Here is a 14,934-nt window from a genome sequence, read left to right as displayed (position 1 = left end):
GTCCTGAGCCCTGAGGAACACCGCATCGACTGCATTTATCTCCATTCATCAGCACTCTGGGTGTAGTCATCCAGCCTGTTTTGTTACTCAGTGGAGAGTACACGCATCCAAGCCTTGAGCAGCCAGTTTCTCTGTAACAGCGCTGTGGGGAATAGTCTCACAGGCTTTGCTAAAGTCTTGCTGGAGAACATCCACAACCTTTCCCTCGTTCAGCAGGTGGATAACCTTGTCACAGATCAGGTTAGTCAAGTAGGACAGGCCTTTCATAAACCCATCCTGACTGGTGGTTGTGTACATGCTGCATGATGACACTCAAATGATCTGTTCATAACCTTCCTGGCATTACGTACCACAGCCTTTTCCTCATCCTTTGTCACTATGTTTCCCTGTGGGGGGGGATGAAGAGGGGAAGAAGACCTAATTCCTACATGACCATTCTCAGGTTCTTCTGTTGTTTCTAACATATCAATAACCCTTTTGTCTTTGCTGCCACGTGGATTTCCATGCCCTACTTCCACAGAGACGGCAGAACAAAGGGCCTCTCTAGCATGCTGTCCCTCAAACATCCACATGCTGCCCCCAGGCTTGTCTGTAGCCAGCTTGGTCTTATCCCTTTCCCCCTTCAAATCTAGTTTAAAGCTCTTTCAATGAACCTGGCTAACTCCTGTGCAAAGATCCTTCCCCCTCTTTGAGACAAGGGTACCCTGTCTGTCACCAGCCAGCTTGGTGTTGTGTAAACTGACCCATGATCAAATACCCCAAAATTCTGCCAGCTTACACAAGGATGATTTCTTATCTCAGCTTGCTGCAGCACGGCTTTGCTGGCATAACATTTTTCATTTATTTACACCACAGTTTAATTTGCAAGAGCACATACTGCTTACTGTCTGGGTCTCAATTTTGGCATGAGGTGGGTGCAGTTATCTATTAAAATGTAAATGTCTACAAAGAAGATGGAGAAATCAGAGCTAGTCATAAGATTGCAAGGATGCCCCTACTGTGTCAGACCAAGGGTTCATCTAGCTCAACAGCCAACAGATGCAGTAGACAGGAGCATAGGGAAGAGTAAAGAAATGGGGGTGAAGTTGCATAAAACCCCAAGTTTCTTTCCCAGCTACTCATTATTTTCAGCTCAGTACGATCTTTACATATTTAGTAACACTTAACAGATTTATCTTCAAAGTACTTTCCTGTCTTCCCTTGAAGTGAGTTGTGCTTTACGATAGTTTCACTGAAGTCAAGCTACCTAGGCACCCTGTATAGTCAGGGCAGGAAAAGTTCCTTTAAGATAGCAATTCACATGAAAGGTGCCTAAAATAGATGGAGAAATCTTCCCTAAGAAGTGGCCATTTCTCTGTAAAGGAACCTGCAGTGACTAATTCAAGTGCAGAAATCTGCTGTGTGGATGCCTGAAGGTAGATGGAGTGAATCTCCCTTGAAGTCTCAGCTCATCAAGTCACCCTTGACTGAAGAAAGAGCCTGGGTTTCTCAGCAGCTTGCCTCCTCAGCACAATCCCAGCCAGCCTGGGGCCTGCCCATTGGCGCTGTTAGCATCTGCTGAGGTTTCCCCTCCCCAGCACCCCATGGCCTGGCTGAGTGGCTGCAACAATGCTGGAAAATAACCCACTGGCTGCAATGAGGTCTGTTATGAATTCTCCTGAGCTTTTTGCCTTTGGGGCACTCAGGAGAGACCTGGGAATTACTTTCTGCTACATAGAATAATGACTAAAAACAGGAACAGGTTGTGTGCACGTAATCAGCTGTGGAGGGAGATGTACAAAGCCTGGGAGCGGAGGGAGTGAGCAGAGGGGGGGAAGACAGGGTAAGTCTTATTCTCATTTAGCTATTTAGATTCCTCTACAGGCAAAGAAAGAAAAGAAGCCTTCTGTAAACATGTACAAGGGGGGGATTTATTGCATCTGGGGAAGCATGGTGAAGCAGGACAAATAGCATTCTGTAGATGCCTAGTCTCCCTCCCTCTCTCCCAGCTCATACAGAGGGAAGAGAGACAACCTGCTGGGAAAATAAAAGGTAACATTTAAATGACTGAAGGTAAAGGGGATTTTTCCTACTAAAAACTTTTATATCTGTCTCTTGTGAAATATGCGCCACTTACCTGTGCTTTTCTATCATGTATCAGGATCTTTTTTTTAAGAAATAAGATACAGAAGATATGTACACACAGGTTTGGCTTTCACAACAAATTATTTCAAAATGCATCATGCTTGAGGCATTAATGAGACACAATGTATTTTACCAAACAAACTTCGAAAAAGATGAAATCCTCTTTTAATCCAGATTTTTCTCTCTCTTAATACCAATGTGAATCTGAAGTAAATTCACCAATATCTGCATTGCCAGGGTATTTACTATGTATCTACACTGAAGACTAAAGATCAGATCACTACTCTAGAGCACTCTGGGGTGGCTGGCCTGCCTAAATGCAGAAGCCTACAATGCAGACATGATAGTATTAACTAGACCCTTCAGCCCATGGAGGGCATTGTGGGACTCAAACTAGGGAGGGCATTCAGGGCAAATCTGATCAACAACTGGCAAGGAGTCAAACAGCACTCATTGACCCAGACCTGCCTGACAAAACTGAATCAAATCCAGAAAAGGACATGTGGGCAATAAGACAAAGCAGGCGTGTGGAAGCATCTAGAGACCAACCTTGGTGTTGCTATAGTTTAACTGCAGAAACAAGGAGAAGTTGTCAACACAGTGTGGACAGTTTCAAAGAGATTCCGATGAGATCTTAAGCCAAATTCATCAGTCTTGCCAAGTGCACATCTTAGGACTGGCTTAATGAAAAAGGCACATCCCTCAGATTGCTGCTGACATGCAGGTGCTGCATCAGCTTCAGGTAAAAATAAAAACTGGCAGGCAAGAAAGCTGCTTACCACAGAAGAAGGCAGAATCACAAGCAAAGCCTGTGGTTTGCATACTGAAAGATGGGGGGAAAAGCTTCACCAGCTGCCAATCATAGAAATTACAAGATTGTCTACAAAGGCTGTGGCCCAAAACCACTTTAACTCTATTATCTGATCAAAGGGAAATTGCAGATGGCTTTCTCAAAGACCTCAGCAATTTCTTAAACCCTTCATTCTTCAGCTCTGCTAGAGTTAAAAACCATTTCTCAGCTCCATGTTCAAAAAGCAGGGAGCAGAGATTTCTACAGCTGCTGAGCAGCTGCTGCAAGGCAAGGCAAAGTCCCTGCTCACGCCCTACTACTATACATAAATACAGTGTCACCATCTAGCTAGAAAACTGGAGTTCACCACAATTGCCGAATAAAGAGAGAGTATTTCAAGGGGTTCAAGAATACAGATGCAGAGTGCCTTTTACAAAGGAAAGGTAAAAACGTTCCTGCAGAGACAGCAAGGTATATTGATTTTCCCAACTGCTGAGAAAAATCTGTGTCAAAATGACATCAATAGATTTGTTGGTGAGGGTGTTGAAAAGGCTCTTGCAGAAGCAGTCTGGCTTTCAGGCTTGTCCTGCTTCAAAGCGAGCAAATGTCTCTAGCTGGCCTTTGCAGAGCTAACTAAAAACCCCATCACTGTCAGCCGTGAGCAGCCCAGAGGCATCTGCATAAATTTGGGTGTCCAAGTAAGTCTGTGAGCATGTTTTGGTTATTTCATGATGGTGTGAGGTAATGCAAAAGTTCTCAGTGATGACAAGATGCCAGAATATGTCATTGTCAAAAACAGCCCCAAGCAAGGCTATGTCCTAGCTCAGCTCTTGTTTATTGCCCTTTATGCAGCAGTGCTGCTTGCTGCATCCGGAAGCAGAAGTGAAGGGAGCTGCTTTAATTATTTTATAGGTGGCAGAATTGCTAACCTGGAGAGATGCCAGGCTAAATCAAAAGTCAGAGAGGTCCTGTCGGCTAATGTTCCCTTTGCTGCTGACAGTGTGCTGGGTGTGCAGAATATTACTGATGGCTTTGGTTGCACTGCCATGGCTCAGCCTTGTCACAAGCATAAAGCAAATAACACTGACTTTTTCCAGAAGTATGCTGAGCCAGTGGTGTGCCTTGGCAATAAAATGCTTAAGTCTTGCAGGTGAAATTCTTCTTCATATCAAACACCATGACTGATCATGGTCATTCTATGGCGGGAGAGAGCCACGTGGCTTTTGAAAAATTAAATCTGTGTATGAAATGAAGGAGGTTCCTGACTTCAAACACAAGTAAAGGAGAGCTGTGTTCCTGTCAACACCACTCTTCTGTACAGTAGGTCTCTCAGGTGATACACAACAATTTCTTCAAGTCTCAGACCAGCCTGTGTGCACGACTTTAGTGCCCTTGCAGGTAAAATAAAAGTCAGGGCAACATCCTCAATGCTGAGATTTGAACCACTCTCAAGCACTAACCACTGCCAAAGACTCCTGCAGGCTTAGCTCCACTGCTGCGAGCACTGGCGCATATATGAGGCAAAACATTGTGCATAGTTGTGTTGTGGGGTGGAAGGTGAAGTGCAGTCCAACACATGCTTACACAAGCAGGTATCCAGCTGTGATTTTCAATTGTGGCATTCGTTTCACAACACAGGATGCTCATTGCTGGCTGCTGTGGTAGGGAGGACATACTGATGCCATGACAGCCTCTCACTGAAGTGGAACAACCCAGTAACACGGAAAAGGGCTAAGAGGGAAATGCCCAATAAAGCATTACTCAGTGCTACCCCTAGTTATTTATGTATTGCAAATATTTCTCAGAAAAGAAACATCAAAAGCTGAATTTTCAGGATACAATATCTCAGTAAAAAGATACAAAGTGAGATTTAGAACTTCAATGCCTTTCAAAATAATTTAACACAAAGACAGGGAGGAAATAAATACAGTAACATAAATACATAAATCAGTAACAAGCAAGCAAAACTTCTGGACATACTATGCTATGAAGTATTGTGCTACACAAAATTCAAGTGTGATTAAGATTTTATTTGTAAATAAAATGTGGGCTTCTCGAATTGTATTAGCACCATGAAGCATAAAGAAAACAAGAGGAAATGGAAGTCTAGAACCAACAGAGAAGTGCACATTTCTTCATTAAGTATGTTTCCTACACCTCGTTTCTCACTTTCTGGAATATCCTACATGTACACCCCAGCCTATGTTCAGATTTACATTAGTGTAAATCCAGTCTAACAGGATTAATTCAACCTTATCTCATAGCTCCAAGTCCTGGTACTGGTGCTGAGTTGCTTCAAATACATGAGTGTAGATGTTGGCTATGGAGGCTCTTACATGACTCAAAGGTAAGAAGACCTTCAAATCACTGTTCTAGTGGACTGATCATCAATTCTAATGCTGTGGAAAGCACTTCCTACTTTTTCTTTGGAGGGATGCTGGCCATAGCCTGAAACTGTACGAGTGGACTGGGACTATATGCAACATGTGTCGGGAATATTTGGGTTTCAGAGGAGCAGCAGAGATACCCAAATTAACATCCTTATCTCCAGGTGACATGGCATCAGGATTTCAATAGTTCCATTTGGCCTGATCACCCTGTGTTCATGTAGGTAGTTGAGCCACACTCATATTGTGTAGGTTGCTTCATGTTCAGCTTCACGCTCAGCTTCACGTTCAGCTGTGGTCCCATAGGAAGAAGTAAGGGGTATTATAAGGTGGTCAGGGAGGTTGAACTGAGGCCACCAGTGTGGCAATCACAGATGCAGAGAGAAGCCAAAGTTGCTGTGGTCAGGAGATCATATATGCAGATAAAATGAGACATGCATCCACACCATTCATTTTATTACCAGTGTACAGAGCAAGGTGTGTACAAATCTGAGAGCAGCCTTGCAACTAACAGCCATTTACTTTAGCAGGCGAATTATCCCTAGCAGGGGAAGTAGTTTGGAGGCCAAGACAGTAAGACAGAAGAGTCAGTGCGTGAGGAATAACAGAATCAACTTTGCTCACATTTTCTGGCAGCTTTGGGCAATTGCAGTCTTGAAAGATGTTTGGCAGTTAAACTGGGTTATTGCAAACCCAGCCCATGAGCCTGTGTAAACACAAGCAAGGGGAATAACATACCCTTATCATTGCTTTCAGTGGGGAGAACTTTACATAGGTGGTGTTTGATTGTTTTTGTCTGTGTCTGGATTTGTTTTCTGAATTTTCAAACTGCTCTGGTAAAACTGATGTGAAAACTAAATATACTGTACAAACCCCCACCTCCAAAATATACATACAAAAAACGCTATTATCTAATCCTTTGGGTATATTGGGTGGGACGGACAACTGAATAATACAGAGTATGAACCTAAGGTCTGATCCCTACACAGAGTATGATTATCCACCTTCCACTGGAAGTAAGATCCAAATAAAGTGTAAAATCTTTCCACTAAGTTTCACTTTATAAAAGTGAACTGAAAACAATATTATCCTGCTAGAAGAGGCTGTCTAAATTATAGTCACAGTAAGTCTGAAAAAGCCAAGAAATTCCTGCAGTTATACAGCTAAGTAGAGACAGTTCACCTATTTGCAGTTATGTTCTTAGTATTTACCTTTAAGAAAACTTTCATTCAGGTATAACAGTATATACATGGGTATACACTGTTATAACAACATATAACCATATACAGTCCTAGAAACATAGAATGGTTAGTGTTGGAAAGGACCTTAGGATCATGAAGTTCCAACCCCCCTGCCATGGGCAGGGACGCTTCACCCTAGACCATGTTACCCAAGGCTCTGTCCAACCTGGCCTTAAACACTGCCAGGGATGGAGCATTCGCAACTTTCTTGGGCAACCCATTGCAGTGCCTCACCACCCTAACAGGAAAGAATTTATTCCTTATATCCAATCTAAACTTCCCCTGTTTAAGTTTGAACCCGTTACCCCTTGTTCTATCACTACAGTCTCTAATGAAGAGTCCCTCCCCAGCACCCCTATAGCCCCCCCTTCAGATACTGGAAGGCTGCTATGAGGTCTCCATGCAGCCTTCTCTTCTCCAGGCTGAACAGCCCCAACTTTCTCAGCCTATCTTCATACAGGTGGTGCTCCAGTCCCCTGATCATCCTCGTGGCCCTCCTCTGGACTTGTTCCAACAGTTCCGTGTCATTTTATGTTGTCATTTTATGCACACAATACTCCAAGTGAGGTTTCATGAGAGCAGAGTAGAGGGGCAGGATCACCTCCTTCTACCTGCTGGTCACGCTCCTTTTGATGCAGCCCAGGATACGGTTGGCTTTCTGGGCTGCAAGCGCACACTGCCAGCTCATGTTCATTTTCTCATCAATCAACACCCCCAAGTCCTTCTCTTTAGGGCTGCTCTGAATCTCTTCTCTGCCCAACCTGTAGCTGTGCCTGGGATTGCCCGAACCCAGGTGTAGGACCTTGCACTTGCCATGGTTGAACTTCATGAGGCTGGCATTGGCCCACCTCTCAAGCGTGTCAAGGTTCTTCTGGATGGCGTTCCTTCCCTCCAGCGTATCAACTGAACCACACAGCTTGGTGTCATCGGCAAACTTGCTGAGGGCGCACTCAATTGATGTTGCTGACAAAAAAGGTATAATTCATATTCATAGATACAATTTGTATTTATAGGTATAATTTATATAAATATATAAAATATATAATTTGTGTGGATTCATAAGCTGTTTTACTGCTAAGCATAAACTGCAAACAGAGAACATTAAAAAGACTCTAGGAACTAGTCCAGCACTCACTGAAATCACTGGGAGTTGCTGCTTCATAGCTCCTTCTCTGCAAACATGCGCCAAAGAGCAAAGACTGTGGCCTTGGTGGATCCAGAGCCTTTGTAGCATCCAAAACCATCCCCCACCCCCTCATTCCTCCTGTTTTTGCACTCTTCTGTGGAGGAAGCAACATGTGAGTGGTAGATAGAGAAGGCACCCATGGGATGCTGTAGAGCATGGCCAGGTGTAGACATTCACCTTGCTCTCAACCTAGTTCAGCTGAAGAGCAGGTTGTACATGAATCCTATTAGGCTGTGATGGACCTTATAGAAAAGAAGCTAGACTTGTCTTTTCTGCCTAATTTAATCACAAGGAAAACACAAAGAGGACCTAGAAGATGCCCAGAGCAGAGTGTTGTGCACTTGGCACCCAGAGACACCAATATTTCTTCTCATCTCCTTGGAGTGCCCTGGGTGTCTGGTCCCAGCAGCCTTCCAGCAGGTAGACAGCTTGAGCTATGTGGTATTGCTACTATTATATTCTGGCTGCCAACAGGTTTTAGGAGACATTACATGAGTTTCTTTCTATGGTTCACCTTTTGCTCTACCACAAGCATAAATTTGAATTCTAAAAGCAAAAAGTCAAATTTCTATTTAATATGAAGAAAGAAGCAACAAATGTATTTTAAACCTTTTATTAGCATCTTTGAGGGAAGCTTAAACTTTCTGATCCCAATGTGAAGGTACACACAGTGCAGAACATGTTGTATTCTAAATTTTGACCACATTAATTTGACTTATAAATATCAGCACAATGAACAGGAAATAAATTAATTTACCTTCATCTTTCAGAAACCTTGCATACAAAGATCAGAAGGCTGTAGAGTACTCCAGTACCACCTGTTATAAAACATTATTGTGATCTACTACTGAGGTCTCATCCCAATATGTATATTCTGATTTTTTTAATTCTGTTATCCATATAAGTGGGTTTGGGTGTTCTGTTTTGGTTTAGTTTTGGTGTTTTTTTTTAATACTAGTAGCTTCAAAAGTTGTTGACTGAATGTTCTCTTGTAATCTAGTGTCATAATTTTGTAATTCAATAAAACTGCACATGGTTGAAATTTTCAGCATTCTTCCTTAAGGCAGAGGTGGGGCTTTAAGGGTTATGCAGTGTTTTCATTGATGCAAGTAAGTGCTTTGCAAAGCTGAAAAGGAAGTATGGACAGATGAGACAGCCAGCATCCGGCTAGCCTAAGGGCTTCTCTGTACAGCAGGTCAGATGCAACCATGGGCACTTAGGCTGTCCCAGCCAGAGCACAGAAAACATCCTCAGCTGGATACTCGCAGAACTGGCTCTTGCTTGCTGCTTCCTTGAAGTTTTGTGTCGAGAGTTAGTCTTGCTCTGAGTCCTACAACCCCTTGAAGTCTCATATTTTATGGGGATGGTGCAGGGATTTTACTGGGTCATTTTAAATAAGACCAAAAGCGAATGGTCTTAGAAGGAAAAGTAAGATTTATTTTTTTTTTACACAAGAGAATTGTCTGATTTCTTCTGCAGACCTCTCCTCCAGGAATCAGGCATATTTGTATGGTGACTAGTTCTTTCAGTGTACTTTCCATTGGCTCAGTGATGAGCAGTTAGATAGATTAAGGAAAAAAATGTAGCCTGCTGAATAGTACAACAGATTTTGTTTGATTTTTGAAGTTTGATTCAAGTGTTAGATAAGCAAAATTTAACTAATATAAGAAGAAACAATAATGTTCTATTTCTTCATAGTATTTGAAATTCATTTTTTTACTATCACCATGGCACATACCCTATTTGCTGATTAACTTTTCTTTCTGCATAATTTTACTAAACATGTTTTAAAAATCAGCTGTTTGAACTAAATATTGATTAAATTCTGCCTTTGACAAGCATCTATAATTTACTTTTAAAAGTACCCTCCTACAGAGGGTTATAAGGAACCCAGATTATATTTGGCTTACTTTATACTTCCTGGAGGAAAATTAATATTTCTAGAGTATTTCTGATCTGGTTTTGAATTCCATCTTCATACAAGTGAAGCTGCACCCTGCAGGCATCTCCACAGATTCTCCCAGGAGACAATGGGACAAACTCAAGAGTCAGATATCTACACTGTAGGTATTGATGTTTGGGCAAGGGAGGAAGAATATTCTCTTGTCTGATCTGAGTGCTGTCATGCTCAAGAGCCACATCATCTTCCAAACTATCTTCTCTGTGCCTCTGAAGGAAGCAAAAATCTGGTCTTGGGAAAGATGATGGCAAAATGAGTAACTACATCTCCCCTGTCTACTTATACTTGCTTCAGAAATGTTCTTATGCGTCTCCTCATGCAGTAATCTTCCACCAGCCTCAAGAAGATACAATGATGTGCAGGCTCTTTAGCCTGTTCTTTTGGAGAAGATAGCATAATTCAAGCAGGAATAAAACCACCACTTTAAATTATCATTTCTTAGAAGGAGGTACATTATTAACAAGATTTGGTTGGGGCTGTTCAGCCTGCAGAACAGAAGGCTGCTTGGAGACCCCTTCCATTATCTGAAGGGGGGCTATAGGGATGCTGGGGAGGGACTCTTCATTAGGGACTGTAGTGATAGGACAAGGGGTAATGGGTTCAAACTTAAACAGGGGGAGTTTAGATTGGATACAAGGAGGAAATTCTTTCCTGTTAGGGTGGTGAGGCACTGGAGTGGGTTGCCCAAGGAAGTTGTGAATGCTCCATCGCTGGCAGTGTTCAAGGCCAGGCTGGACAGAGCCTTGGGTGACATAGTTTAGTGTGAGGTGTCCCTGCCCACGGCAGGGGGGTTGGAACTAGATGATCTTAAGGTCCTTTCCAACCGTAACTATTCTATGATTCTAAGATTTGGGCTGCAACGGAGTGACAAGTGAGTTGAATTTTCTTTAAAGATTTGGTTTTAAAGAGTCTTCTTGAAATATCAAGGCTTTTCTCCAAGTGCTTTTCAGTTTAAGAAGCAATTCACTTTACGTTTGACATGACTTTTAAGTTGATACTAAAAGGTATCAGATTTCCATGGCTTCTGATACTTCAGGATGCTTTCTTGTATTAGGTCAGGGTGATCTGTTGATGATAAAGAAAGCCCAAAGTGTGCAGAATTGTATTTTCTTGTTTCTTACATAATTACCTAAAAGGAAGAGCCCAAGTCATGATCTTTATTTTAAACTCAGTCAGAACTCTTACTGATTTAATTGAGAATATGGTTGGAAAAGGACAGGCTATAAAAAGAACAAAAATGAGTTAAATGAGGACTTGGCTAGAGAATATAGGAGAAAAAGCAAACCAGCAAAAATTAAGCTTACATCCAATTCCTAGACAAAGCTACTGAGAAAGTTGTGATTGGTCACTATGGCAACAGATTTTTAAATGGAAAGAAAATGCTTTTGATACTGCAGGCACGTTTTTCTATACAGTTCTAGTAAATGAACTCAGACCTTATTAAGGTGAATATAATTGTACAATAGGTATTCTCTATAATGTTAAAAACACTGATATGCAGAGAAACAAAATATAAATAGCTGTAAGATGTTGATATTTTTACCATATATTACTGGTTCAGTCATTCAAAAGCTCAGGAGGTAAACGGTAACATTAGTTATTTTTTTTCCCTGGAGTAATAACTGGTGTAATCTGGTGTGAATAAGGCAATAACTTATATTGGTTTATATATATATAAATAATAATAACTGGTGTAAATCAAGGTGACTCTAAGCTTAAATGAGAAATATTTGCTTTTGTTTTCTTGGCTTTTATACTAATGGACTCAGGTGAATCAACATATTAAACCCTTTTCCATGAAGTAAGAATTTGTTCATGCAGACTCCACTCTGATGGAGAAATGTATCCCACCCCCCTTTGCTCTGCATTCCTCACAACAGCATCAAGGACAAGCCAGCCTTGTGTCAGTCATGCAAATTTTGAATGTCTGTCAATAAGACCTGGAGTTCCCACAGCTGGAAAAAGATTTACACAGTATGATACCAATAAAACCAGCATCTAATATGCACATTCTGATTTAGATTAACATAGCTATATTGTCACTTCTGCACCTAAGGACTTGCTCTGTCACGTTCAGGGAAGGTAGATGGCAGTGCTCAAGCTTAACAGCTTATGTTGCTTAGACAAGTAACAAGCAACCACTCTGTATCAGTGATAGATTTATCAGGAAAGGGTAGGAACCACCAGCAACAGCAGAGACTGAAAATATTAATCAAACCCACTGATGCAGCCATACAAGTTCAGAATGATTGTGGAGCCACCACAGACCTGCACTGTCCCTATCTTCCTCATTCCTGCATCCAGCCTCATTTGTGATGCATTGCTGATTTCATGGTACCGTGTCTTCTCCCCCCCCCCCGCCCACATTCCACCCTTTCAGCAGATTCTTCCATATGCTTTATTTTGGCAGTGCTTCAGCCTCAGTCCTTCAGAGCAGGAGTAGTTTGATCCCTAGACCCCCAGACAGCTGGCTGCTTGATGGCTGTTCAAAGAATACCAGTACATCTTCTGCTGAATGTGTTTGTATTCCTTCATACATTGGTATTTCAATCAAAGAAAGACTGGCATTTTAGAGCAGTTGCAAAACCGGAGATCCTTTCACGCTTTGGCTGTTTGCCTATCCTAAACCCCCTGTCACTTCATTTGATGCATATTTGATATAGAGGAATCATCTCACATAGCCCGTCTCTGCACACATTTACTTCGGCAGGCAAGGCAAAAGTTGCTGGGAAAAGCCTGATGAGAATGTCTCATCTCTGGCCAACTGTCAGAGTTCAGCCCTGGCCAGCCAGGCCAGGGAGCATGGCCAAGCAGCAGGCAGCCGGGCATGAGAGAGGGTAGGAGAGACACAGCTGCCAGCAGGGCTCTTTCTGTGGGCAACAATTTTTTTCTGTCTTGCTCCTGTGAAGGAACATTTGTCTTTAAAGAACTGCTTTCCACAGGCTTCATTTAAACCCATAGTCCATGCCTCACTTCATCGGAGGAAAGAAGTGGAAAACATTCACATCTTAAGTTCGGTTGCAAAATTCCGCTGTTTTAAATGCTATCAGATATTGTAACAGATATCAAGCTTCAAAAAACATGAGAATATTCCACTAAGCATAGATAGGCAAGATTTGTTTTTTTCATGCCTTGAAAATACTGTCTACCTGAGTTGAATTTCTGTCTGTGTACAAGCATCTTGTTTACAACACTCTTGCCTTTTGAATCAAAGAGAACCTGTGAGCATTGTGGGTCAGTAAATATGGTGCTTGTTTTAAATGTTTTGCAAAGTAACTGCATTTTGTGAATACCTTTCATAGGACAACAAACTAGTAACTTAGTAGCAATTTTTGAGAGATTATTCCTCATTTGAAAACATCATAAATTCAATAACTAATACTCTAACATCAGTAGCTAATCCAGCCCTGCTCTTCTGGGCATCCTAATAAATACACTGATAGTAGGAGTTGGGACAGTGTGCAGGAATGAAGTAAATGGATCCCTGGGGCTGAAGATGGCAATAGCAGGCACAAAAGTCAAAATGAAACCTGTGAAAGAACAGGCTAAGCTTTTGCAATGAAGTCTTCAGTTGTGAAGTTCTGTGAGAACAAAATTCAGGACCGTTGTGTTAAACTTTTGGTTTTGTAACATGCATATTCCTTAAGGTTTAAGCACCTCACTTGATCCATTTTTCTAAATTATACTGAACACAAAACCAAAAGACACGGACTCTCACAGATACATAAATTCCCAGCTCCTAGGAATTTGACTTTCAGTGATGTGGGGGTTTTATGTCTAAATGCCTTTGAGAAGCTGGGACTATTTTTTCCCATCCCTAGCAAATGAGAACAGAAGAGAAATAATGCAGCAATGAATGAGAGGAGGATTCCAAACTAATGGTACTAAGAAGGTTTCAAGTTAAACAGCCACAGGGATGAATTTATAGAGCGGCCTTTTCTCAAAAGATGATTTACAGCTAAGCACCTGGAGAAAGCAGCCTGCACCTGGCATAGCTAAACAGCTTTTTTCCGACTAAGATATAAAGCAGGAAGCATTTATGTAATCTTTGCACTCAGAGTCAGCATCCTGGAAAAAGAAAATCAGATAAAATGTAGTAATGGCTAAAGCAGGCAGAAAGATGTACAGCAGTGAAAAATGTCAATGTTAGTATTAGCAAAAAGATGTGTGATATAAGTAGGAGGGCTGTGCTTAATTCAGCTTAGGAGGTGAGAGCTGTGGAGAAGAAACAAGGGATATACTTGGCAACACAGGAATATTGCCCAGTGGGCAGCAGTGTGGTAGACTTGGCCTGATGCTGAAGGCGCTGTAAGGGCAACAACAAAATGAGGGGATTGTGATCACTGCTGCAACAGTGTTTTTAGAAGAGATAACTATCCAGAAGAGATGGAAGTGTGGGATTAATTCAGTGATCTGTTTTTTTGCTTCAGGCCCACAGATCTGATGCTCAGTAACTTTCCCTCCTTAACATGTAAGGCTTCAGAGCAGGACAGACTGCTTCACACAGGTGATACACGGAATCAGACTCTACAACTCAAGGAGAGTTATAAAGCAGGTATGTTTATTACGGCGCCGGGTGCAAGAGAGTGACCACTCCTCCTAACTTGCACAGCGAGGGGTTAAGTGAGCAGGTATTTATCATACACAAACATGCATATTCATTAGATCCCCGAGAGAGCGGCGGGGCTATTACAATTAGTTCTAGGAATGCTTTATCATGAGTCTCCTCCTTTGGGCGCTTGTGCATTGCCCTCCGGTGGTCATGGGCGGGGGTCTTCAAGATGAAGTAAGCAGTCTTCCTCACGATGTACTTTTCCCCTTTGGCACAGTTGGATGCCTCAGTAATCATAAAACTAGCTGAATCCAGCCGTATCTATAACTTTCTGATAGCTGACAAAGGTTTAGAACAGTATGACCTTTGCATAAAATTTATTGCAAGCAACACAGGATGGGCAGACAAGGAGTATCTGAAGCTAGCAGGTGTTTGGGAGGCACTGTCTCCAAGCTAACTGATAGGTAGAAGGATGGGGAGAAATTATTCACTCATTTTAGTAGGGCTACCCAATTCTGTTATCACACCACAGACTTACAACACAAACATTGTTCTTTATCTTAGTCCTAAATTAAGCTAAAAGTATTTTAACCCTATGTTTTCCAGGCACTTGCTTTCTTTATATCACAGGGCTGTGTGACTATTGCTTAAGTGATCCAGTTAGCGGCTTCATTTCTTCACATCACTTCAGCCA

Source organism: Pezoporus occidentalis, unplaced genomic scaffold (genome assembly GCF_034315485.1).
Source record: "Pezoporus occidentalis ecotype Australia unplaced genomic scaffold, CSIRO_AGI_Poc_V1 ctg9, whole genome shotgun sequence".
NCBI lineage: Eukaryota > Metazoa > Chordata > Aves > Psittaciformes > Psittacidae > Pezoporus > Pezoporus occidentalis.
The sequence above is the reverse complement of the archived record's forward strand: the minus strand, read 5'-3'. Positions refer to the sequence as shown.